The 26022-nt window shown below is 39.9% G+C and overlaps 1 protein-coding gene across 2 annotated transcripts in view; it reads left to right on the top strand.

Moving 5' to 3' along the window:
* Window positions 1-26022, top strand: part of LOC121895956 (vitamin D3 receptor A) — a 112863-nt gene that overhangs the window by 15255 nt on the left and 71586 nt on the right. The window contains exons 1-2 of one of the 2 annotated variants that reach the window (XM_042409522.1): window positions 9227-9682; window positions 10618-10777. The exons of the other annotated variant lie outside the window; for it this stretch is intronic. The gene's annotated coding sequence lies outside the window, so the exon portion shown is untranslated. Of the gene's footprint in view, window positions 1-9226; window positions 9683-10617; window positions 10778-26022 lie in introns of those variants that run through there. 2 annotated transcript variants of the gene reach the window in all.

Genomic DNA, 26022 nt, shown 5'->3' on the forward strand with positions numbered 1-26022 from the left:
GAAGCTTACTGCTTTGCCCAGAGAGTTCCAACAATACTGCCTCTCCTTTTTTTACCTCACAGCTTTTTAAAAGTCAGAGTTTAAAAAATTAAAATCGGGTCGGCTTGCATTGCGTAACAGTTTGGTGGTTACGTAGCAGCAGCAGCAGCAGACCCTCATCGGTGGTGTAAATATGACGCCAGGATGTAAAGGGCAAAGTGCTGTTTGTTTATTGACAAAATAAGGAGAGAACATTGCATCAATAGGCATCTTGTTTTTGTCATTTCATGTACTATATTATGTCTAATGTATGCATCTGTGTGGAGAATTGTTTCTATAAGTGTCTGTGTGTCTCTTTGTATCCTGTTGTTGCAGGCTTGAGTCAGGAGGGGTTGGCACACCAGTGTGTAATTTTCTATGTATAACTCTGGCTCCGAGGCAGTATGGTCAGGGTTGCCAGTTTATGTTTTTCCTTTTTTTTTTTTTTTTTTAAATGAGATCTAAACACACACACACACATGCACATACACACACACCACACACAAAGCAGAAATACACAGATTCTCACAAACTGTAAACATATGGACGCAAACGTATATGCACATGTGACTTCAGGGGACACACACGCTGTGCACACACACATACAGTCTTCAGTTTGGCTGTGCAGTTGGAGAAGAGCTGCACTTTTTTTTTTAAGTCTTCCCTCTCTCTGGGCAAATTATGCAGGATAATGCAGAAAGCAGTTGAGCTTGTACAGATTTGCACCTGTTGTTTTGGATGGAGAACAAAACATCTAAAACAGCTTGTATTTTACTGGGGTATTACCAAAGGCAGAGCAGGGGAATAACCTCAGCACTCCAGGGCTAACCTGTAGAAAAATGCCAACAACTCAGCCATAAACAAACACACACAGATGTCCTGATATGCAAAACCAAACTCATGCAATCATGCATCCATCCTTCCATCCAAACAGTATACTTAAAGACACACAATTGCCATCTGCTCCCACACATGCATAGGCTGAAGAAAAGACATTTTCATTCCTCTTGCTGGACAATCAGAAAGTTTCAGAGTGTTTGGGAAGTGCTAAACAAAGTCATAAGGTATAATAAGGTGGATGCTGCAACTTATGATTATTCTCATTATGGATTATTGTTTTGATTAAATGATGAATCCTTTCATCTGCAAAATGGCAGAAAATTGTATAAAATACCAATAACTACACCAAGGTGAGGTTTTCAAATTGCCTTCTTTTGTCTGACTGACAGTCTGAAACACTTTTTATACAATTTACAATTGTATAAAACAGAGAAAAGCAGCAAATCCTCACATTAGAAAAGTTGGAACCAGAGAATGTTGCAAGAGAATGACATTTTGGCTTGAAAACTATATAAATAATTAGTTGATTATCAAAATTGTTGTTGTTTCAAGCTATAAAAATCACTATTGGAGATTAATGATTTTCTTTTACAAAGCAAAACAGGCTCAAAGCAAAGTCACATGTAAATAATGTGACAGATATATTTGTTGATATTAGTGTGGAATCTCAACTCAAATGAGATTCAGTTCAATTCAATTCAGGTCAGCTTTAGTAAAAATCAGGTCAGATCAGTTCAATTCAAACTCAATGGTATAGAACCAAAAGCGATGTTGCCAATGCTAAACAGTACCAGCTGGATTGATATGATTAATATTAATAGATGCTAATGAGCAATAAGTATCAGTAATATATCATAAATACACATTCAATAACAATCCATATCACCGCCCTTGCTTTGTTGTCCACATGTATGATCGTCCAGTCACATGCTCGGTGCTCTAGGGTTTAACCCCTACAGCTAAGCATGTGCTTTGGGATGTTGTGATCTGTGTCACATGCGTCTGCTCATGAATGGACTACTGGTCATGCTAGAAAACTGAGTTATGCATGACGACCAGGGAAAGTTGTGCATTGAGACATCTATTGTACCTCGTCTAGCAAATGAATAAATGTAACGTTAAAATGTAATCCATAGTGGTTGCACTGAAACTGTCTCTTGTTGTTAACAGTGGCAAGAGGAACTTGTTTGTGCGCTTTGGAAAATGGTAAAATAGGAAATAGCAGTGTTTGGGACTAATTCCTAGAAAATAAGGATCTGTGGCTGATTTGTGTGTGTGTGTGTTGTGGTGTGATCAGACGGAGAAAAATATCCTTGAAATATAAAACGCCCAAAACATTTCAGTGGAAACTTAACATGAAAGAGGCAAAATGTCTCTTGTTATATTAAACTTTGATCGTATGTCAAATATGAAAACATAAACTTGACAACTGTTAAATGATATGTGAACGTGACCGGTGATACTTTTCAGTGCATGAAAAATGGCAGAGAAAACAAGAAGCACACAGAATACAGAAGAAGAGCCAGCTGTGGTAGGAAATGCCGACCAACATAAACCACTGTGTCAACAAAAAATAAAATAGCGAATATGGTGAAAAAAACCCTCCACAATGGTAGGTTGAAGACAGAATGGTTGAAGTGGTTGAAAGGAGAATGGCACCGTTCTCTTCTTTGAGACCTGCTCCCAGTTTCCAGCTGTGGGGAACAAGTGTGGGATGTGTGGTACATGACACAAAAACAGAAATCTCAGTGGTAGGAAATTGCCGGTATGGAGTCAAAGTGTATGATTTCATAGTTCACTGAAATTGAATCAAAAGTGGACAAAAATTCCACGAAAAATCAAAAATAGGGGGCACTCAGAAATGCATTCAGAAAAAAAAAAAGTCTTACCCTGCCAGGCAGCGCTGCTTGCTCTGTGTTCTAAAAAGGCAATCCTCATATTTTATACATGAAGTTTATATTATAGCAGCAGTTGCTGAGCATGTCGTCTCGGGACGTGGGCCTCTAACACTGGCACTCCTGTCATGTGAGGATCCATTTTGGGTTCTGACGCAATGCCTGAGGAGCATTACATTACACCGTCATATGAAACACGGGATCAACTCCATGATGAGGGATGTATTGAGAGGATGATACTAGATAAATAAAGAGGAAAATTGAGACATCTTTGTGTAGAAGAGCCCACCAATTAAACTGGAATTTCAACTGTGTTTTCAAAAGTCATGCAATTCCTTTCTGTTTGTTGTGGTGGGGGATCCTCAGTGTTTCCAATCACCAACAGATTAATTTGAAGCTGTGATTTGGGCTTCCTCTTCACCACTTGTGGCAAATCCCACTAGGGCAGAGGTCATGAGGGACCAGAGGGAGAAGGAAGGGTGGCAGGAATGAAAACAGCAAGCAGAGAAAGGAGGCAGACCCTGACCCTGTCACCCTGACCCTGTCATTTTTCTTTAAATCTCTCCCCAAATGAGAAAAAGACCAAATGAAATAAAACGCTAGACGGGCAAACTTTAAGCAACTGCAAACAATTTGAATACTGATAACATGAATCATTTAAGCTTTTCGTCATCATTAATGCCACATTGTAGCAGTTTTCCATGATTCTTGTTTTCGCTGCAGCAAGAATTACTCTTGCCGTGTGGACTGAGCAGAGCGAGACAGAGAGAGAAAGCATGCAGGGCAGTAAGAAATGAAGCAAGAAAGGGAGACAAAAGGAGAGGGGGGTTTGGTGTTGTGCAACAGCCTGACATTGATCAGGGTTGTCGAACGATGACGCGGCAGTCTATTGTCTCATCCGTTTGCAGTCTGCAGCCTCTCCCTCTGTTTTCTGTCTTTTCTCTCTTCCTCTCTGTCAACTCTCCCACTGCCCGGACACTTTCCTTTTCCATTCTTCAACATTGTTCAGATGCAGCTTTAGTAAAAAATCTCACAGCTATTGTGTCATTGTTGTAAGAGCATAGACTGAACTTGGTTCATAGTTTTGTTATCAGCCCTCAATTTAGAGGAATTCCACAACTTTTTTCTTTGAAAATGTGCTCTTTATCAGATTTATTGTTGTGTATAGAGAACATTGACGATTGTCTCCTGTTTCTGTCCAGGATATACAATTATACAATATACAATTCATTTAACTGTCTGCATACATTTGGTCATATGAAGAAAGAGTTCCGCTTGGTTAAATCTGGAAGGCTGATAATTACATACATATATATATATATATATATATATATATATATATATATGTGTGTGTGTGTGTGTGTGTGTGTGTGTGTGTGTGTGTGTGTGTGTGTGTGTGTGTGTGTGTGTGTGTGTGTGTGTATTTTAAAGAGGCTAAAATTTGGTGATATTTAACATGTTTGTATGAATTAACTAATAAAAACATAGAAACACTCATGCATACTCATCCAACTCAAAATAAGTGAGATACAGTATAAGAATCAGTTTGGGTTAAGTACTGCCAACCACAGCCAAAATGTGTAGAATAGTAGTGTATTTCCACGTGTTCCTTTTTTCTGCGGATAAAGAAAAAGGAGTTTATAATCTTCCATTTCTTTTTTTCATGAAAAACTGTTTTGTTCTTTTCAGTGGTAGGGACACTGACGGAAACTATTTTTGCTAACACTTGCTATACACAGGTGGTGTGTTATGATAGAGCTGATTTATGACTGTAGCTTTGTGCAGTGGGCTGTATTCAGTCAGACTCGAAGCGTCTGCGCAGGGTGTGTATCCTCTCCTCAGCCCAGCCACTTCACATTAAACGCTTCCTGAAGAGCTAAAATGAGTGGAAATAATCCATCAAATATATTTCCCCCTTCGGCCAAGTGGATATAACGCAACATGTATTGGTATTTAGTCAGATTTTATTTTGGATCTGCAGCAAAGGAAAAAAAAGTGGAATCCCCTTGAGTACAAATGGAAACATGTTTAATTGCTCCGAGGGTGCACAAGTGAAAGGAAATTTCGAGAAAGGCTTAATGTGTGGTCTACACAGGTGATTTATGCTGCATCACTTCCTCAGGAAATGTCAAACACATAATTGCTTACATGCCCCTAGAAACAGGAAAGACAGAAGAATGACATCAGCACAATGACTTTGGCATTTGATAAATATTGACAGATTAAATAGAAAATCAAAGAAAAAAAGCTCTAAAGTAGTGCCAGTGCAAGACAAGAATAACAATGAACTTTAAAGAGCACCCAACCAACCGCATGATAGTAATAAGATGTAACCAACTGAATAATCAAAATAAAAATACGTACAAAACAAGCACACCACAAGCACAAGTACGGGAACTAACACAAAAGATGAAATAAAAGTAGTGTGATGATGAAGTAAAACAGACTGGCCTCAAAGGTTTCAAACAAATAAAATCTGTGGTTTGGTGTTTATGTTCCATGAAGTGGACTGCAGAGTCAGTGGGATCGTGGTGGTCAAAAGTTTCTGTTTTATTGTGCCGTTGATCTTGGGATTTAGAACAGAGCGGTGTCCACAAGAGAGACAGATAGTCAATGGCGGTTTGCGTCCAACAGGTGATGTCTGCTGTACATGAGCTAAATACTCGTTGGGTTTGTAATGTGTCAAAGTGCAATGACACAATGTGTGGCTTCGTGTCAGTGTTTGACAGATGAAATGATCATTAGGTAGTCGGGACAGGTTGTAGTAGTGGTTGTAGTGCTGGTGACTGGTACTGTACATTACAGGCAAAATGGACAACATCTTGAATGCTGCTCTGTTTTGCTCTGTTTATCCTTTTGATTTTGGGAGCTCACACCCATACACATGCTACACATTCACTGTCAGGTTAAACTGTTTTTTAACTGCGTCCCCTGAATGGATAAAGTGAAAACAACAAAAGTGATAAAGACGTACAATCCGCTATTTATTTAATTCAGTTTCATATTAATGTAATCTATTACAAAATGTGCAAGTAATCCTTACTCAAACACTTAAAACATGTGATATCATGGCCTCAAATCTTATGGATTCTAATCAAAGTAGACTGTCAGCCGAAAACAGGGCTTAGTGTATGCGGTGTGCAGTATTTGCTGACTTACTGACCCCATGTTCCAGTTTTGCTCAGCTATCAAATTCACTCATGTCTGATTGGAAAGAATGCAGCACATTTGTTGTGAATATGGGTCAAGTTTATTGATGTTGGAAAATGATGATGACATTGTTGAGGAGTTAGAAGAAGAGGCCGAGCTGAGGAGCATAAAAATATAAAAGGGGGACGAGGAAGGGCCTGGTTGTTCCTGCGACAACTCCCTCCCTGGACTGTGTGATCCTCTGTGTGGCTGTAGCTGCTAAAATATCCCTGAGAGACTTGTGGCACACGAGGATGACACTGCTACCAATCTTCTTGCCACACACTGCGAGTTGATCAAAGAGTGTGTTTGCCAACTGCTGCAGCATTCCTTTAGGTTTGTGCAATTGCGCCTCTCCTTGTGCTTTTTGACTGCAGCTGAAAAATCAGTGTGAGGACTGCATTCATCCAAGTAAAGGTCCAGCCATGTGTGAGAGCCAGTGGGCCAGGGCTCGGCCTGCCTGCGACTATTTGCTTTTCCAGCTGTTTCCTAGACTCACCCTGTGAGTGGGAGAGAGAGTAGTGTGTATGTGTGTGTGGGTTGGTTTGGGGGGGAGGGGGGGGTAGGGTGGGGAGTGGGGGGGCGTTGAAGTGAGATGGAGTATGGGAACGGGAAGGAAGATAGTGAGGAAGAGAGAGCTACAGAGAACGTGTGTGTCTCTGTGTATGTACAATTTAAGTGAGAGTGCCTCCTGTTCCTGTTACGTTGATGTGTGTTTGCACAGTGGAAACACCCCGAGACAACCAAGACACCGCATACAGTATATACTCTCTCTCTCTCTCTCTTATACACACACACACACAGAGGGATGTAGTCCTGTGTGCGCATGCTCCCACACAAACACGCCCATATGCCTGGCTGCCCCTCATATAGACTGATCCGCCTCTCAGACACAAAGCCACAAGGGATGGCCTAGATTCCAGCACATGCACACACAGGCAGGCTGCAAGGAAAAACATCATGCACACATACACATCTGAATATAGAGTATATAAACAGTGTATACACATATGGTTACTTTTTCGTTTTGTATATTCAGTCTATAATAACCTAGTCAACACTGTTGTCTTGTTGTGCATAATGGTAAATCGTTGTGTTTGATGGTCATTAACACTTGAGGCTTTTAGCACAAAGAAAAAAATGTTACAGGACCCTGAGGGGATGGGCAGGTGTGAGATATACAGAACCACGCTGTGCATTTAATGGAGTTAGAAAGGTTTTTAAGCCATGACAGCTCTTGGTTAAACTACATGTTTACCATTGTATGACTGTAATATATTTGCCTGTAACCATTTATGTTTGACATTTATATTTAGGCACTTAGAGCACAATCTTACAAGATTAACATCATGATGATTGCAGCAGTTGATTAGTCCCAATTAGCCTCAAGGACGTTAACGTTAGAAGCAGAGAGCTTGGACAAAAGAATAAAAAAGAAAAGAAAGGGTCACTTGACCCAAATCGCTCTCTCTCTCTCTCTGACACGCACACACACACACACACACACATTTGGCATTTACCAGTAGTAGTATCTAGCCATGTGATCAATTTATTTTTATTTGCCCAGGGTTTGAGGTACCTGCCTCACAATACAATTGAGGTAATGGCATTTTGTTTGTGAGTGAAAAAGTGATACAATATGTTGGGTTTTGTTTGTTTGATCTGGGTGAACTGACCCTTTAACAAGTTACAACCTTTTAGTGGTTTGTTATGTAAAGTATACTGTAGTACAGTATAACAGTGTAATGTATAGTGTAGTATAATAATAAAATAATAATTACAATACATTTTATTTAAAGAATGCTTTTCAAGATACTCAAAGACACTAGTTTAACATTATAATGTAGTGTAGGGTATAGGGCAATATAAGAGCATAATGGAGTATAGTATATGTAGTATGCTATAACAGTATGCAGATTAACTATAATAATAATAAAGTATAGTATAGTATAGCACAGAGCACAGAGTATAATAAAGTATAAAAAGTATGATATACAGTATATATAGTATAGTATAGTATAGTATAGTAAAGTTTTGTATAGTATAGGGTATAGTACAATACAACAGTATAATGTTATAGTAAGTATAGTATATAACAGTGTAATATAGAATAATTTAGAAGAGTATAGTGCATAGTATAGTACAATTTAACAGAATATAGTATAGTATACTAAAGTGTAGTAATACACATACATTTTAAGAAATTACAACATTTAGCCAGAGTAGATGTCCCATGCAGCCAAATGTGATAATCATATTGATGTAACAAACTCCACTCATGATGAAGACATCTCCACTGCCTGACAACAACCTTATCCAGTCAGAGAAGCAAGTAAAACAGTATTCTTATACATGAAACAACATTAGTTCTGAACTCATTCACATTACTTTAGAGAGCCAAGAGCTGGGCTTGTGTGATGACATGAAGTAGTTTCTGATCTGTTACTGTCACAACATACTTTAATTCGATATGTAAAAATAACAAGCTATACTATATATCACATGGTGAGAATAGCTTTTAAAACTCCCTTCACAAAGCACAGAAAGCAAGCTTTGAAACACTCTAATCCTTTCACCGAGAACTCAAAGCCACCAATGAGCAGGCTTCAAGTTGCCTTTTTTCCATCTGTGAGAGAGGGCTAATGTTGCCTGTCTCATATGTATCATTGGCTATAGCCTGAAATGGCAAGTTATGGATTTACTTAGTTGCCAACACAGACCTTCTTGATACTGAAAGGTCATAAGTTAGATCCTTGTAAGATACAAATGGCCTAAAGTTCAGTTGGCATACCCTTGATGAAAAAAGACTCCTAAGTCCAGCTCCCCCAGGCTGGTGCAATGCACTGACACATCCAAGGAAATGACAAGAAATTAATATAAGAAGAGAATCATTCCTAATTACAGAGTCGTTGTTGTGGTGATTGAAGAGCTATAATAATACCCCCCAGGGGAGACATAGTATAGCACCACAGGACCCCATCATCCCTCTAAAGTGTTCCACCAAGCAGACAAATTAGCTCTGATGTCTCGCTATACGCTATGGACAAAGTTAGTTAGTGGGTTAGAGGAAATGTTTTCACTGACCTTTTATGTTCTCGGTATGTGTATACTATCAGTTACCACCAGTTTCCAGGACAGACAGATCAGAGAGAGGAGAGAGGATGCTGGAACTTTCATATATTATGTATAAGTAAATCATAAATAATTTACAATGAGATATGTGGAGTGACAAAGTTCATTTAATGCTTAAACACAAATGTACACACACACAAATATACCAAAAATGATAATAACTTCAGTGACATTTCTCACCATCTCTTCTGTCTCCATTTCTGCAGACAAGAAAACGCCCTGGACATCCCGAGCGCCAGAATATATGATAAATTATTTTCTTCTGTGTAATTATGTGATTTGTTTTGTTGTATTAACTGTTATTTTGGACGAAATTGTTTACTATATATCAGGCTGTCTGCTACGTCACGACACACCCCTATATGGTAGGGAGACAGCTGGAGACTCAGCTCGAGACTGATAAGCGTCTCGACCAATGGGAACCAACACTATTACCGAGTGGAGAGCTGTGATTGGACACTGGGAGGATTATATATATGTATAGATATGCCTGACTGCTAAAATGTGGGGGCGGGACTATGGAGAAGCGCTGTCCATCTATGTTGATACAGATCTAAAAAACTGGACTAACACAGTGTCTGCTTACGTTGCTCTTCGCATGGACTAATGTAAGTTATTTTGCACTTTTCAGTTCCTTACGGTGTTCCCCTTGTAGTGAAAGGTGTTGCAACAGTGTAATAGCATTGTAGTTTTGCTCTTTTTCGTTTCGTTTTTCTGAGAAGTGCTTTCAGGCCGAGTGGCACACGCGCTTTTCAGGCCAGTAAAGTGTGCTGCTGTTAACGTAGCGTTAGCTGCTGTTATTGCTCTCTAGCGGGCTGCAGTATTTTGACATGCCGCTGACACAAACAATGTATCCATTCAGCCTCGGCGTAATGTCATTGTAGAGAGGCCATTTCACAGCCGCGCCGCTACTGTAACGCAATAATGTCCACGGTGTGTGAACATTAAATGACATGTTCGTATATCAACTGCTGGGGCTGATGGCGTTGTTGTTAGCCAGTGTCCGAGCCCCGGTGATGTCCTCTCATGTGTAGGGAAAGGGGACGGCGAAACTCCTTTTAAGAAATGTGGCAACTGAATATGGCCGTGCCTTTTGGCAAATGTACAAATCTAGTAACACGACTTAAGACATTTCACTAATGGTTCGGATTCTTTTCTTCTATTCGGTCAATATCCTAACCGACATGTTAACTTCAATCTCAATAGGCAGCGCAGGAGAGTGGCAAGAAGTGTGAACAATTAGCTATAATTATAAAAAGTTTTGTTTATGAAGTGTTGCATCATGTGTAACTTGTTGGCCGAATTTCCTAGAAGACCTGAAATGATTGGCGAAATGTCTTGAAGTCTTGTTCTGGTGTTTACCTCTGCTTTAGCAAAGCAACTATTGAATTGCCAGATTTATTGAATGACGTTTGGCGTAACAGTGTGTCCATGCAAGAAATAACGGGACGTCATCGGGGCTAACGTTACCCAGCTCCCAGCCCCGAGACTGACCGTTAGATAGGCCTGCCTAATTCACTCCTCCTTTCTTCTCTGTTGACAGTTTTGTTTTATACCGAGGAAAAGTTTTTCAGCGTGGGGAAATTGTTAAAAAGCCACCCTTCAACTCCACTGGCTCGGAAAATTTGGCGACCTGGCTCCAACATTTGGGGCCCCCTCTGCCTCTACTACTGCACAAAGTGAAGGTTGATATGCCACATCAGGTAAGAGAGGACTGACTGGCTAGATTATGTGACAGAAATGCACTCGGTTAGCGTTATGAGCTAGCTGCTGCACATGGGCCAAAAAAAAAAAAAAAAAAAAAAAAAAAAAAAATCATGCAGCTTTTCTCTTTGTTTCCATGCTATACCTTATTTACGCGCGGAGAGGCCACATGGCATTTCGCATTTCAGCACAACTTCTACACAGGCCGTGTCCCTCCCGGTTATGTTTTGTGTGTGGTGTTATTGTTATAGGCGGGTGCTTCCCTCCACATTCCACATGTGTATGCCTGCCTGCCTGCAGCAGGGCCAGTGCGCAAATCCCTGCAAATTCACAAACGCCGAAGGGGAAACAAACCGAAATGGAGATTATTACATGGCATTAAATGAATATGCATGATTGCAAACGCGATTTCATGTGAAACACTGGAAGGCCGATGAGTGCTGTGATGTGGTTTTAGAAGTGTACGGAGGTGTTGCATGTCTTGCTTCCTGGAGGTTGTCAGTCTCTTGATGTGGAGGAGGGTGCTCCTCTTTGCAGGCGGGGAAGACAAAGGGACAGATGAGCATGGAGATGATTGGAGTAGAATAGATCCGGATAGACTTCAGTCAGTCACAACAATTTACTGAAAATGCTGTATTGTGACTGTTAGGAACCACAGACTGTATTGGGTTGAAAAGTTATTCTGTTCTGTTGTTCCTACATTTTTGCACGAATTTGTGAAGACATTTTAAATCACATTTCTCTTGGCGTTTGCCTGTCATTAAGTGTTATTTATTTAATGAGTTTCCAGTTTATGTGTTTCACTCGGAGGTTGAATATCAAACAAAACAATTTGTCCTGATTTTTAGGTAGGAATTTGTTTTATTTTAAACTGATTGAAAGAGTAGCATTGTTTTGAAGTGTGAACATAATGGACTTCTTTCTTTAAGTAGCCTATTTTCACCCAAGCTGAACACATTTCCCTTTGCTGAGGAGAAATTAAACTGCTTTTTATTTTATGTAGTAGAAGTTTTGTGTGATGAGATTTTTTTTTCCCTATTTGTAGTTTAATCTTATTGATTTTAGATTTAGATTTTTGGTACCAGTGGAGTGATCTAACTTTCTCTATTTTCTTTATTAAACCCTAAACCTGAAAATATATAAATTCATTAGGTGGACATAACCCAAAGCAAAAATTTTTATTTGCTTTAACACTATTTTATATTTAATTTCTAGACTACACAGCTGTACAACTAGGTATTAAACCCTTTTTCAGCACTGTAAAAACAATATATCTGGACTGGTCTGTGAAGATGATGATCTATTTGTGGTGCTGAACTTGAATTACAGGGACTATTCCAGTCTCTTTTTTTGTAGTGTTGACTCTGCTGAATATTATGAAAGACTATGTACCGTGTGTGAGAACCACACGATTAGAAAGTTAATGTTTTATTCTTTAAACCTGCAGTGTGGAACTTTTGTCTCCCCCCTCTGGCAGTGACAGTAAATAGTAGTTACCTGGATGTAAGTTCTATAAGTACATGCTCGAGCCGGTCCCCGATGCTACTGTTGCGGCTGTAAAATGGTGGATAAATTGTTTGAGCATCAGAACCCCCACATAATGACTCGTTTCACTATCCAAATTTGATCCATTCGGTCCAATAATATTTGGGAAGTCTAGAAGAGCCGCACAATTAAATGATTTTATCCCTCAACTTAGTGGAGGGCTAAAGTGGAAGTTAGCTGGCTTCGCTGCTGGAAGTGTCTGGCGCACATGCTCTATGGGCGCCTTTCAGCTCTGGCAAACCAATCATTGCTGGTTAACATAAAACGCATCACGGTGCGCCAGTACGGGAATGTCGCCACAGACACCAGATTAAAAACTCTGGTATACTGTGAAATACAGAGAGATGTACCTGGTGGTGATTGACTTAATCAGCATTATGTGAACTCATTTGGCAAGGGCATTTATATCTAAAAGTCCTGCACTCCAGCTTTAAAGGACATGTTGTTTGCCACTTTGTGGTTTCGTTTCATTTGTATGTTTGTTTTCACCTTGTTTAGGCACATTGTGATTTTACTGGGCTGTTGTGAGTAAACACACCATGTTACACCCTGCAATAACATGATTCACTGGTCACTTACCTCCCACTTGTCTTGGGCCAAAACCTTTTATCGCCAAGATTGTATGGTATTATGCTGTCTGGAATATAGACTTATGTTTCTCAGTGTCACCTGCTCTTGTTGCCACCTAGGAGATGAACATAGTGCACTGAGAGAGTCAACATATAGCATATCACAGTTATATTAATCTGCAAAGAGCTGGAGGTTGAGAGGTTTTGTCATGAAAAGAAAAACCACTCTGTTACTTTGCTGAGTCGATTCCTTCATCTAAAGGTTCTTCACACCCACCTATTACCTCAGTGGGATACAAAGGACCTTTTTCTGTAATGAGGTGCTTAGTATGGGTTTTAATCTTTGGGAAACTCACAATTCAATTTCGGATTCTTGGGTTTCCAATTCAATTCAGAATTGATTCTCGATTGAAAACCTATCCATGACTGAATGAATAGAAAAAGGGGCACTATTTTCAGTTTGACACTGTGTGCCAAACCATTCACTGGTGTCCTTAGTCAACTGAAATACAATATAAAACATAACTAGCAGATAAGATAAATGGTCCACAGCCTTTTATTTTAAAACGTTAACTGCCTTAATTAATGAATGAATTAATTTGAAAGCATCTTACAGTCTCCTGCCTGTATGAGAATAACAAACTGAGGGGGAGGCGGAGTGCTCCACTGTTTTGTTATTAACGTCATGTCTCCAGTAGTGGAGAGCAGCCTCTCTGCTGCACCGTTAGCTTCGGTAAAAGACATCGCTGTCCAAGACGCTGAGCAGGTGCAGGGTTTTTGAGGTGAAACAGACTGAGCACTGAGTTATTTTTTTCACCGCAGAGTTGGTTTATGTTGTTCAATGCTGCAGTGTGTGTTGGTCAGCTTGTCTTTTTTGTTACTGCTGGAGTTTCGCTGCTCTGCTCCGCTAACATTAGTCTCTGAGTGATGGCGTAGAAAGTTTTCACAATATACTTCACGTTCATCTCGCAAAGGTAATTGTTTAGTCATTAAATCAAAAAATGCTTGCAACGGCTGCCTTTTTTGGAGATGAACTACAAGATGATAACTCTAGTGTGTGCATGCTGTAGACTGGGTGCTGCACTGCAGTTGAGTTCGACCTTTTTCGCTCTGTCAACATCACGTTATTAACTAACATTTAGAAAATCGATTTTTGACATTTGTGAATTGATTCAGAATCGTAGGAGATAAGAATCGCAATTCTAATGTGAATCTTTTTTTTCTCTTTTTCACCCACACCTAGTGCTCCATGGAGCACATTGTGCTCAGGAGGTTTGTACTCTGCTGAGTTACAGGCAGGTTGTAAAATGATAACAGATGCATGGGGGCCTCAAGGTGCAGCACACTATTTTGAAATGTAAGCTAATTCCCGGCAATATGGAGTGCACGTGTGCATAGACGCACATAACACATTCACACAAATACCTACAGGTCTACACACCCACACACTTTGTTGCTATGAGTAAAATGTTTCCAGTGTCTTTGTTCAGTTCATGGAGTTTAAAGTCAGCACTGCTTCTTATTTGCTTTCAGAGTGATTTCTGCAGTCACATTTTATAACAATACGGACACCGTCATTTTTGAACAGTTTCTATTTTGTTGAAAGTAATCTTAGGAGCAAATGTTCAGAACAAGTCTTTGCCCTGATGTTTATAGACATTTTGGGTTTTGTAAACTGTGGTTTTATCCAAACCTCACTAAGCAATTAGAGTACAAGGATTATTTTCAGCTGGAAACTAGTAGGGCAACTAACAGTTATTTTTATTGTCAATTGATAATGATGATTTTCTTGATTAATTGTTGATTCATTGTTTATTGTCACGTTAGATAAAAAGCAGCAGCAAACTCTCGCAATTGGGAAGCTTGAAACAGATGATTACAATGATTAATTATTTATTAAATACCGATTAATTTTCTGTCTATCGACTAATTGATTAGTAGACTAATCATTTCACCTCGAGAGACTAAAATCATAATTTTGTTCCATTGCTGAAAACTACAGAGGCATTATATATCCCACCATTTCATCTGGTAAACAGTCTATTTAGCTACTGCTCAGCCTGTCCTTGAAGCATCAGGTGTGGGGTTTGGGGGTGGAGTGTCAGTGCATACAGCCTTTTTCATGAGATCCAGTATTGACAAGTGCAGTGGTGGGTATATGCAAGGGTTGGATAGATGGATGATACGGTTGTCTGTCAACTACATGTGACAAGAGTTGGTCATTGTTTCAGGGCATATTGATGTCAGTCAGTGATTTATTTATATTTGGCATAGCAGGCTGGGATGGTGGTTTGGCAAGGTCCTGCCCTGAATCAACACCGTAGTTAGGGGTTTTTCAAAGTTCAGACAAATATTTGGATACTGATTCCAGTTTAATCTGTACTGCCTTCAGATGTAGATGGTCCCTCCTTGTCACAAGCTATTGTCACAGACGGAGGCTCAGGCTTAGCTGAAGGATGTTTTAGGAAAAAATGTGTCTTTTGCAGAACACTAGTGCTTCATGTCGTACCTCCCTGCCTGACTTTCCCCTCCTCTCCACCATAATCTCAACAGGGAGCAATAGCATCTGCTATCAAGGATTTTTAACTACATATCCTCTTAATCGAGAGGACATGACCCACACGTCGGCTTTTTATTATATCTTTTGTAGAACAAATGATATGCCACACAATTACAGATATGTAGAGATGAATTTGAAAAGGAATGACCAGCAATAATCTCACTAGAACTTCAAAGATTAGTCGATGAATCAATTAGTTGATTCAGTTTAAAGGAAAATTAATCTGCAACTGTTTTGTTAATCGATTAATCATTTAAGTCATTTTTTCAAGCAAAAACACCTAACATCTGATAGCTCTAGGTTCCCAAATGTGACAATCTGCTGCTTCGTTTGGTCTGACGTGGTAGTAAATTTATTGGAAGAAAGAAATTTGATGACTGTGACGGTTATTTTCACTGTTCTCTGATGTTTTATTGACTAAACAATCGATTTTATTGTGAAAATAATCAGCAGATTAATTGATAATTAAAATAATCATTAGTTGCAGTCTCTCTTGTGTCCTTTGTTGTAAGTGCTGATTGCTGTAGTATTTCTGTTCCGCACTTCTCTGAGTTCTCCTGTCATTCAAACAGCTTAGTCCCTCTGTTGTCTTTTCTCTTGAATTTTCCCTTTGTCTGTTAAACCATGGTGTTCATACTAACCAGTTCTTCTTCTGCTTATTACAAACAAAACACATAACTCCCTGTGTGGCAGAGGTTTTTCCCCTAGGAAAGACCTACCAGACACTAGGAGTTTACAATGGCAAAATGTAAAAGCTTTCATGAACTGGCCAGAGGTTGTAAAGAATAAATCAGCAAATTCACATTGTGACATTCACATGTTACAGATTACTCCTTTTTTATTATTCCTTTATTCCTACAGCCACGTTCTCCTCCTATTCCCTGCTTCCTTAATGTGAACGTGCTAAACAGGGGCTAATGGATTCCTTATGAGAGGTAATTGTGTAGCTACAACATAAATGTAGTCGAGGCTCTGGTGTTGTGGCTGGTGTGATTAGGTCTTGTTTGAAGCCCCTAAGGGGCTTGGCGAGATAAACGTCAATAGCGGCTCAACTCACAGTTTAAGGTCACAGGCTACCATACAAGTAGTGCTTACAGAAATGCAAATTCTTGGCCTTCACCATCTGAATGACTCGGTGGTGGTAAACAATGGCATAGAGATCGCAGGGTTTATGCAACAGGTTGTGGTCTGGGGGAGCTTATCACAACACGAACACTGCCGAGGTCAGAGTTTCAATTCTCATGAGGCCAAGAATACATTCACCATTGTAAATATAAAGCCTTTTGATGATATAGTGCACTGATACAGTTTGTTATTTATTGAATTTCATTGCCTGTCTGATTATGAAAGGTTTCTTTTAGGGCCATTTTAATTTTATGTAATTTACAGGATGAGATGGATCGAATATGTGATAAGCAGAAGTAATGTACTATAGCTTTGAACAATGTGTTTTAATGCACATATTCATTCTAGGCCATGTGATGTGCCCAGGGATAGTGAAATATTAAAATGCATGAATTGAATTATTTCCCTACTCCACTCTATAATCACTCCAACCAAATCTATGCAAATTGAATCAGTTCTAGGTCTACTGAATATTTGCCGTGATTACCAAGCTATCCCTACAGGCACAGATCTGAGACCAGCCTGCCCTTCACATTAGTGTTGTCACATTACCAAAATTATGACTTTGATACGATACTGGCAAAAGCCTAAAACATCAGGAAAAGTATAGTAATAAAACTGATTTTTAGCAGCTTGCAAAAGTTAACGTTACCAGTGTGAACGTTGGGTTTGCCACAATACTAAGTTGGCTAACAAGCTAAAGCCAAATTATGCCTTCAATTGCCTTGTCAAATTCAGATGGTGAAAAAAGTTTGCTTGTCACAAAATAAATCACACTCATTTGACTTATATTTGAAGCATGTAATTATGTTATCTATCACATTGGCTAACCTGTCGCTCTTTGAATTTGTTAAACAAGTCAGCATGTCTGTCGGCGAGATGCTTTGCTAAGTTGGACGTGTTTTCTCCCGTGGTCTATGTGGGCTTAAAACAACTTTTACAGACGGGCTTTGTCTGCCATATTTTCCTCCGTGTGTCTGCTTTGTGAACAAGCTGTGGACGGTCGGAAAAAGCACTTGTACTTGCAGCTATGCCTCTCGTTCTGTCACTATGAAAGCTTAAAAAAAAAGGGTTGACACGCCCACTATGCCTGCAGGAAGCGGAAGCAGAGCGCTGCACACACACACTGCCCCGCCGTTGTACATCAACGCAACTCATAGGAAATATGGCTTTTATTGAAAAACTGTCGTTCTTAAAGCACTGGTACTAATAAAATGGGGTATAGTACCGTTTTTAATGGAAGGGTATTGCAAAACCTTTCTAGTATCGGTATACTGTGTTCATTAGCATCTGTTTAACCTGCCAGTCTGACTCAAGATAAAGCACAGGCCCGCTTTGTTTTTTAGCAGGTCCATGCGAGGCTTAACGTGGCCAGAGAACAGCTTAAATGCTTACCAAGAGACCAAAATCACCATCAGTCTGTCTTTGCAGAGGTAACTCAGACAGCAGATCTGGACTGGTGTTCAGGTGACAGCAACATATGCCAAGTCCTAAAATTATAAGTGGAAGCAGCACAGTAAAGACCTGATACAAGAAACATATCACATTGCCCCAGATACCTTTTTTTTTTTATTATTTTTACCTCTGCTTAACTTGTTCCTGACTGAAAGACAACAAGTGAAAACCAGAGATGTTGTGCAATCAGAACACTGTGTTTCTAATTCTAACCGATGTGATTTCTTTTGAAAAGCCACAGTGGAGCACTGAAAGTGGGTTTTTTTTCATGTAGTGTAGGACATTGCGCTGGCACAGATTGTTAGAGTATTAAGCCCCGCATTGGTGGTTCCCTTGCCACCCCTCATGCCACACAAATTACCCTTTTAGAGCTTAATTATTTGCATCACCTTTGATGCTTAGAATGCTAATGAGGCTGAAATATAAAGGCATGTATTTTAGTTATTTAAACTGTCTGAAAAAAACATACATGGATTGCCCAACCCTACTCCAGGAGAAGTTGAAAAGTATAATACAAAATAATAATTCTAAAAGCTCCTGAAAAAGTCAGCCAGAGTAGGGATGCCATGGTGAGGAAATTTTCCCACCGACCAATAAACTTGTGACAACACCGGTATGACATTTTACAAAATAAGATATTCGTCAATGACACTCATCCGTAGAGCGCTTAATTTGATCTTGAACATTAGATTTTTAGTTTAGATCTTCCCCTTATTTAAGAGTTAGTGGCTTCTGGCTGCTGCCAACAGGTCATCCTCCGTGTACAGCCGGGCTGTGGCGCACACAGACAGGGACGAGCCAGAGAACGACCGCCACTTAGAACCAGAACTCGCCTGCCATCCAGAGACAGACACACCGAGAGCAGGCTGAGCAGGCAGACAGCGGGAGAGTTGTTGCCGAAAACAAGCACCGAGACCTGGAGACATGAGAGTAGCTGCCCGCTAACAGCTAGCGTTACGTTTGTTTACAGCAGCAGGATGGAGAACAGACGTCTCACTCTGCCACTTTTTGCTGTGACTCTGCTGCTGCTGCAGACGCTCCCGGAGCAGACAGTCAGTTTATAATTGTTGTGTCTCTCATCCGAATAAGTATCGATAACACACTTGATACTTTACAAGTTGGAGTTTTTTCAGTTGATGAACATGGGCTCTGATACGCGAAAATGAAAGAATGTGTTCGTTTCTATAGACAAAAGCAAAACTATGGTATGGGCGGTGGGCAAGTCATGTAATTGGTGTATGTCCCAACACCGTGTAACACCGGTAACATCGACCACCGCAGCAAGCCTAAGCCAGAGGCGTGAAATGTTTGGCTACAGGTTGGCAGATTTATTCATTATATAAAAAATTGCCAAAAGCAAGACTTTCAAACTTTCATATCTTCAAACTAGATATTCAGTAGCATTGGCAAATTTAAAGAACAACCCAGGCTGACATTATTCATGGAAGTTCTGCTGTATGCCATGATATAAAAGTCATGGGAAAAAGCCTTGATATGTTACTGTAAAAAACAAAAACACAGGTCTTAAACAAGAGGTAACCAAAGTCTGCCCATGCAGGTATTTATGTCTTTGCTCTGTAGACGATCTGAGAGAATAGTGAGTGACAGACTGCCCTTAACTCCGAGCATCAAGTCCAGCGTGAGTGGTAGGGGCTGTGTAATGTTGAGTTGCAAGAAAGTCAGCATTTTTGCACCGCGATCATGACTTAAAGCTGCACTAATCAATAACATATAACAATGGATCAGATGTCTGTGTTTAATGTAAAAAAGTGTTGCTCGTAGTGAGGAAGCCACTGAGAGCACTCACCAACTCATTGTTGGGCCTTTCAAGCTTGTTGTTGTAGTTTTACAGCCCTCAGCTTTACTCTCTGATAAACCCACCATGCGCCAGACAAAGTTAGCGACTAGCTAATGAAAATTGTGGAGCATTTAGCAGCTAAAGAGCCAGATATTTCCCTCAGGAGTTGGTACTGCAAAATTGGTCTGCTGGATGTGGCAAATAGGCAATTGTTTGCTAACACGTTCACCGCAACAACTTTATAAGGCGATAATATGTCAAAGTCGTGTTTATGCTGCTTTCTCTACCCCAGAGTGGCCAAAAAAAATCAACTAGTGCAGGTTTAACAAAAATCATAACGTATATGATAAATTGTAACCTTCTACAATTAGCTGGAAGTTTTAAATTCACAGGCAATTTGACAAAATGCAGAGAGTTGATGGTATTTTAACAATATATAATAATATGGGAAGAAATTAACGTTATTGTGTGACGGTCATCATTTGATTATATCCTCCAAAAGGGGGTTTTAACATTTCTGGATATTGCAGGGAATTGCCCCGGAGTGAGCAGGAAACATAAAACACTCGCAAATGAGATTCAGCTTCTGTCTCCTTCTTACTCACTCTTTCTGTGTCTGTCTGTGGAGGCCCAGTGAAAGGGGGTTTCAGTGAGAAGCTAACCCTCCTTCCCAGCCTCCACCCCCCCCTCTTCCATTCCTCATTTTCTCTTTCCTGATGCTACTGTAGCACAGAGAGGGAGAGACAAACCCACTGAGGGGGATTGGTTGTAACTCAACAGGCCCCCCACAGAAGGCTCCACCCATCTCTTTCTGGGACTATTGGCCACCCAAAAGTGTTGTGGATGACCGGGCACAGTGCCGCATACACACACACACACACACACACACACACACACACACACACACACACACACACTCTAATGTGGTTAAAGTCAATATCCTTTATTACGATTGGCGAGTATATTTCATGCTTCACTGTCTTTCTCTCACTTCCGTCTGCTTACATCCTTTTGACACGTGTACATACACATCATAGATCCAGTGTAAATGCAGAGCAGCAGGCCAAAGCCAGCAGGATAGGACGAAGCATGTTTTGACTTAGAGCTATAACACTTTCACTCTGGGTCTGAGCCTTTAACACACACTCTGTCATGGCTTTATTGTTTACATGTTATATTATGATCTACATAGACTTTTTAGAATTGGGTTTAGTTGTCTCTTGCTATTTATCATTCCTGTGGGTCTTTTTTTAAGTCTGTAAGCATTATATACAAACTTTAGCTATCCCATTTTCACCATTTAATCACAAGTATCACTGTACTGCTTGTACTTATTAGATAAGTCCAGAACAGAGTCTCCAGTCTGTGTTATTAAACACTGCAGGATGTCATGTCTCTTAACGTTGGGTTCCAGACTAACTGTCACAAGTACCTGAATACCAATACCAATACATTTACATGTACTTAATGTACAAATGTTTGTTTTGTTTTGTTTTTATCTCCTTGCCACTTGTAAACACTCAAAACTGTCTCTAGGATTCATATAAATTTGACTAAATGGTGGCAGTCTGGAAGCCTGTTTATAACCTATGGTCTTTCTTATCCTCTCTGTTTATAGTTTCATCATGTTCTGTATTTACCAGAGACAAGCTAGATTTGACAGCTTTATGTCCGGTTTTAGATTTGTAATTGGTCTTAAAGTCAGGTCCCGGCAGAATTACAAATGTCTCGGAAAGTCTTAAAATTGGCTTCCTGAAACCTGGTTTCTTTATCCTCTCTGTAAATCTGTTAAACGAGGAGAAAGCTTGGCTCATTCTTCATATCTCAATTTATATGTTTATGTATTTTTTTTTTTACCTCCTTTACTCTGCTGGATCTACCCATCTTTTTGAATAACTGTCCGTTCAATTTTCTCTTCTTCTCTTTCCCTGCTCTTTACTTCACCGTCTCTTCTCTATTCTTGCTTCACTCATTTTTACGTCTGTCCTTCAAGTATAGTCCTAAAAGCCGAGCTCTGTGTATGTGGGCTGTATGATCATTAAAACAGAATTCAACCACCTGCTCCTCTTTTTGCTTTCAGTGTCATGCCCCCTCCACTTTGCATCATCAGACAACACAGGAACAATATGAAAAAAGGGAATATAAGGTTTTAATCATTTGATTTTCCTGCTTTGAGTTTTGGTGTTTGGATCCATGACTTGTTTCTGTGCTGAATACTGTCTGAACATGCTGTACATACAGTAGTGTTACATAAAGGTCATGGTGATGTTAAAGTCAGTAATATATAATAAAATATAAATAAATTATACTGTAAATATTGCAATGAATCTTCAGTAGTGCCATTGGAAAACTCTTGATACACATTAATATTTATTTGGGAATAAAAGCAAATAAGCAATACAGACTTTTTTTTAACAAAAACATGACAAACGGACATGCAGCAATGTTGGTTTTATTTTGTTATGCTGATGTCTTTATTACTTCACCTCAGGTGGTCTTGGTAAGTTTTTCTTGCATACTTGAATACAGGATGGGGTTAATGCAACACAGCTTTCCCTGTTAGTATTTTTGGTTCAGCCCCTAAATTGGTCTTAAATCAGATTCCTGGTAGCATTAAAACTCTGTAAACGTCTCAGTTTCCTTTTAAACATGCTGCGTCTCGTTCTTCCCCTCACAGTCTGTCTCTGCCTCATTTCCACATGTTGTCATTTGCCCTTCTTTCTCTCCTCCACTGCCAGCATTTTACGCTTGTTATTCTCTCTTCGGCCACACTCTCTCCCTCTCTCTCTCTGTCCCTCTTAATGCGTACTGCGTTTTTTTTTCCTTGTTATGGTTTTTCTGTCCTGCTCTATCCCATTCCCTTTTTTCCTTCCTACTGTGCGCAGTATCATGTAGCATTTAAGACTGTTTGCCTTTGGCAGGAGCCGGTGTCTGCTTGGGTCAGATTTGCTTTCAGTGCTACATTGATCGTGGCTGTCGTATATGCCCCAGAGTTTGCAGCAGATGAGAAAAACATAGGTAGTCCCTCTTTCTAACGCACGCTGCCCTGCCTTTCTGTCTGAATCATTCAGGAAAATGACGCAACTTTACATTGTACTACATTGTGTATTGTAGTGTGTGTGTGTGTGTGTGTGTGTGTACATGCTTCCCTTTCTTTAGATCATTCACACAGCAACTGAAAAAACTGGACAGAAATGAAGCTTTTTTAATAATACATTGAAAGTTTGGTAAAAACTTTCAATATATTATTAAGAATCTGATTGGATATTTTGTTTATTAAACAATAAACAAAAGAAGAGAGCACAGCCATAGAAGCACACACACATACACAGGGTTGGCAGGGAGCAGTGCACACAGGTGTTATTAACATGAAGAGTAAAAGAAAGCTCAGGCAGTCAAGACCGATCTCATGAGCATATCGTCATCGTAAAACTGAGCGCTAGGGGTGTGCCATATTGTTGTTTTTTTACGTTATTGCTATGTACAGCAGCTGCTGGCCCTGCAGTGGAGTCAGTAATATGGACAACTTCAGCAGTGTGGAAACGGTTTGATACATGATCCTCGGGAGAAAAAGAGCAGAGGTGGTACACAACATACTGCGTCATCTAGTAACTACATTGTGAGACAAATCGCCACAAGCTGTAATTCAGCTCAGGTGACAACGATTGATCAATCATGACACTGTATGCTCATATTGCGGTAATAAGAGTAGCATGTCGCAATATAATAAAAAAATAAAACATTCTTGATCTTGACAAGTTGGGAAGAATAGAGACTAACTGTGCAGTCAATCACTCTCATTTAGAGAGCTCAGAGGAGAGCCGACAGCGCCGAAGTTAGTTTAATAATCACCAGCTGGACACACGTTTCACCCGTCTGCACTAAGTAAAGAGTAAAGCTAGTTTAAAGTTCATTATTGATGCAATGTTGTGATACTATTTTAAGGCCATATGACCCACCTCTGCTGAGCACTCTATGAAATGCTGTCTTTCCTGACAGGCTTGCTGGTGTGTGTAGTTGGCAGTCTTGTGACTCCAGCCACACTAAAAGGAAATAAACTGTCATCATTCCTAATTACTTATTACTTGCAGCTGCGACTGAGCATGGTCATAGGCAGGGATCCTCTCCTGGCCCACACAAACGGAGACAAAAACGAAGGAAAAAAAAAAAAAGCCACTACCACAGATTATTAATCATCTATAAATATCTAGTTTTTTTTTTCTTCTCTTTGTTAACCTGGCTACCACCCCACAAATAAGATTACATTTCCTGTTTTTTTACCTGTGTCCAGAGGCCTAACAGGTAAAACCACAGGCCCTACAATCATCGAATCAACACACACGTCTCTAAAGTGATGTTACTATTTCATTATTTGGCAAACACAGTGACATTATTGGTTTACCTTTCAGGCCACAAGGCAATAAAATCAAGAAAATTTGAATGAGTGTGTAAACGCTTAACATTAACTGTATCCTTTTTGTATTTATTGTTGTTATGAAGTTTTCTAATCATGTAAATAAGTGTAACATAGTGCACGTAGTATTTGTGTCAGGTCAGATCTCTACTGTACAGACATCCCTCTGGCTACTCACGGGAGTTTGACACCAGTTGTTTGAACTCATTCCCTGTCTTTCCAAAATTAGACCGGAGCAGCGCAGATGGCCTATTTACCAGGGTGACTCTCATTTTCACTCATCCACCATCCATCCTTTGTTTACATGGCACATTGGGAGTATTCTGTCAAATTCGGATGGATGGGTGAAAATATTGCGCAATCTGTCCCTGTCTCTATGTGATGGTGTGTGTGTGTGTGTGTCATATTTTTTGGAGCTGTCAAAACAGAGCAGCAGGAGTAAGATGGAAGTGGATGGATGACACTTATGTCAATGTTGGTGGTTGTGGGTGTGTGCAAGATGTCACATGCTTGTATCTGGCAGCCTTGCTACATTGCGAGCATGTATGTGTGTGTGTGTGTGTGTTCTGTGTCCATAACTTGTGTACGCCATTACAGAGAATGCATACGTGTTTGACTTTGACCATGCTGTGTGTGCATGAGGTGTCCAGTGTGTACGCTGAAAGCTGACACAGCTGTTTCACAGTAACCGCACTGTTTCTCCACACTATCTACAGTTTCACTCCCTGGCTTTCATCCAATCAACTCCTGCCACTTACCTCTATCACTGCTTTTCTCCCTCTCGCTTTCTCAGATTTTCTCTTTCTGTCCTTCCTCCCACTCTCTCTGGCCAGATTCACTGTTTGAGTGTGTTTGTAGCGTGTTTTGTTGTGTTTTTTTTTTTTTTTGCATATGGCCATAATTGTGTCCTTTCGGTCAGGAAGGTTCCTTTTGTTCTTAACTCTGCTCGATAGACACTGTCAAACCTAGCTACTTCAGAGGGTTACCCAGCATTTTTCACAAAGTCACAAGTAGTTTGTTTTTACTGTTTCTTTATGCATGAATCCTCCTGCATGTAAAGCATGCAAATTAGTTGTGGTATTATAGCCTCAGGATTAAATATCACCTAGCCTATGTCAGATGCCTTGCTGTCAGGAGGGTTGCTTAAATGGGTAACATAAGCCACAGTAAACACATGAGACCCAGTGACCAAAATTAATTTCAAACATAGTGAGTAGGGTATAGTGACACAGTTTGTTTCAGTATTTTTCCTATGGATAGTTAAGTTTGAAGGGTTGTAATGATGAGGAGAAAAGCCTGTAGAACTTGTTTCCAGTATTTCACCGTGTTACGTCACTGCCCAGGAAGACAGCAGCCATTTCTTGCCAAAACCTCCATTTTCTTGTTTATCTATGTTTTAGAACTGAAGGGGTTTTTTTTTGTTTTGTTTTGTTTTTTTTGTGGTGGAAACAAAAAAAAAAAAAACAACAATCCATGCATTTCTAATGTCTTTCTCCAACCATTCATAATTCGAAGCAGCATTGAAACCAAGAGGGTTGAACTGGCGGGCAAGACAAAGAGTGGACATTGTGAGGACGCTGTGGGTGTGACAATGATATGGAAGAGAAAAAAAAGTAATCAGCTCCAGTGTGCTGATGAGCTGTTACCCTGTGAAACATCATATTGAGTCTGAAAAAACAGCAAATCCAGATTATACTGTCGGCTTAAAAAAATCCATCCAACTGTGAGTTTCTTTAGCAAACATTTGAAATGTTACAAAAGCAAGAATGAAATGCATT

The sequence above is a fragment of the Thunnus maccoyii genome, chromosome 4, assembly GCF_910596095.1.
Source record: "Thunnus maccoyii chromosome 4, fThuMac1.1, whole genome shotgun sequence".
NCBI classification, from domain to species: Eukaryota; Metazoa; Chordata; class Actinopteri; order Scombriformes; family Scombridae; genus Thunnus; species Thunnus maccoyii.